Genomic DNA, 2272 nt, shown 5'->3' with positions numbered 1-2272 from the left:
TATATATATATCATATGGAGTTATTCAAACTTACAAATTATTATATTTACAGTTTTTCAGCACATTAATATCTTTCTAATATGATGCCTGATTGATTGCTTCTAATTATTAAAAATTGCTTGTCAATTTAATTTAATTTATGATATTAGTATAATAGTTTAATTGCGTTTATAAATCCAGAAAATTAATTCGGCGCGCAGTTCGAATGACTACAAATATGGTATATATACATGTAGTACATACATAGTAGGTATATAGAATCATTTAAGCGTAAGAAGTGACAAAATAAGAGACTTAACAATAAATCAGAAAAAAAGGCATTGACAATGAGAGTCAAGCGCAATAATTGCAAAAAAATTATCATTGATTTATTAATCAGTAAATAACAAACGTTTCATTTAATACGCATCCGAGTTATTATCAATGGATATATTATATTACTTGTACATGTGATTATTATCTCAAGCTCTACTTGAAAAGTCATATGTAAGAGACATACATACAATCATTTCATTTAATACAATTAGTAAATAATTGTTAATAATTAAGAAATAAAAATAAAAACATAATATTAAAATTTGGTCAAAGACGAGCAAATAAATTAAGATGTTATAAATATCGTAATAGAATTTAATGATTAAAATGCGTTGAAATTAAGCGGAACTAGTTTCAAAAAGTCTTCTTCAGTCGCAAAGATATTACGAAATTAATACATGTGTAATTGTCGATTAAAAATTATATTTACATTTTATAGTTTAATTAATCAATTACCTGTATATATTTGAAATTCCTTATATTGTTACCATTCGATATCATTTAATAACTTTAGACAGAATATGGTTAAAATAAAAATAAAAATAAAAATGAAAAATAAAAATAAGTTAGAATAGTTAATAAAAACAGATACAAAAAATGAAATGCATAAAACAGATATTAATGACTTTAAAATTGTAGAATATAAGTATGGGAAACTTGACTCAGGATTGGATGATTTACATCTAATTGTTAGATTAGATCCTACCAGTTTTTGCGAAGGATCATTCAATCCGATCATCCACATATATAATAAATGACTTTATACATATATAATAAATAATTTATCAATTTATCTAATAAAACAGAGAGTTCCATCGGAAGTATCTAACTTATTACAATTAGGGGCAGATTTTTGCCTTGCTAGGACTAAATAGAAAAAATGCGGTCTATGAATTTATTAAGGATATCGAAGGTATGTAATTAAATTAGGAAGAATACAAATTTAATGTAAAAAATCAGATATACAGTGGTTTCACAATGAAATAGATTTCTAAATTTAAAAACGAATTCTAACATAAGTGACAAAAAGTTAATATGCATAGATCAAGAAATTATTGTAAAAATAATACAGATATCACAGATTCACAATGGCGGATAAGGACAACGTGACAGTTGCAATATAAATGACAGATTATAGGAAAAAAATTAATGACATTTTGAAAGATACGTCGAATTATACAATTGTTAAGCTTTATGTAAAATATGTATAAAATATTTATATTACATTAAAAAATAATAATAATAATAAATAATAATAAATATTGATGTAGTATATAGTATATCGGTCGGCAGGTCAAGAGGATGGCACTTTGAAAAGAATTTATAATAAAAAATTACTAGTTTGCTAAACAAATGATCGAGAAAGTTGTCCATCGATCACAAGATTCGTATTATTTTATTAAAATTTTCTTTTTTATGAAATTAAACAAATTTAATTTTTAGCTTTTTAATTTTTTTTATTAACTTAACTTTTAATTCAATTAATTTTATTATGGATTAATTTGTATTCTTAATTAAATTAAATTTTCAAGGCTGTTAACTTTAATTTAACTTAGTTTTAAAAACAGTTAACTTACCCACAACTCTTTGATATAATAACAATGAATAATGTTCTCTCAAAATATTTGAAAAACTACAGAACTGACGCACATATGTATATTTGTGATTGTATTGTATTTTTTCCGGAAGTTAGATTATTATGTTCAACGTTTTATCAAATGCATTTATCGTCAAACCCGAATCGGAAAAATCTGTCGAACTACCGACAATTGTAAGTATGAACTGAATACTGACTTTTTCTCGTAGCATGTAAGGCTTTTAAGGTGCATGAGCGTACGCCCCACCACATTATATTTTCTGTCCATTTTATCAGACATCGTAGACGTCATGTCGCACAAACTTATTAGGAGAAGTTTATTCTATGGTTTACTTTTCTGAAGTAATGTAATAAATAGGT

General features: G+C 24.8%; 1 protein-coding gene across 1 annotated transcript in view; it reads right to left on the bottom strand.

Annotated features, from left to right (window-relative positions):
* The window catches only part of LOC108756699 (venom acid phosphatase Acph-1-like), a 16903-nt gene extending 14980 nt beyond the window's left edge, over positions 1-1923 (bottom strand). Inside the window, 1 exon segment of the mRNA XM_018500701.1 lies at positions 1893-1923. The gene's annotated coding sequence lies outside the window, so the exon portion shown is untranslated.
* Positions 1924-2272: the final 349 nt, after the last annotated feature.

Source organism: Trachymyrmex septentrionalis, unplaced genomic scaffold (assembly GCF_001594115.1).
Source record: "Trachymyrmex septentrionalis isolate Tsep2-gDNA-1 unplaced genomic scaffold, Tsep1.0 scaffold13, whole genome shotgun sequence".
NCBI classification, from domain to species: Eukaryota; Metazoa; Arthropoda; class Insecta; order Hymenoptera; family Formicidae; genus Trachymyrmex; species Trachymyrmex septentrionalis.
This window is presented reverse-complemented; position numbering and strand designations above follow the sequence as displayed.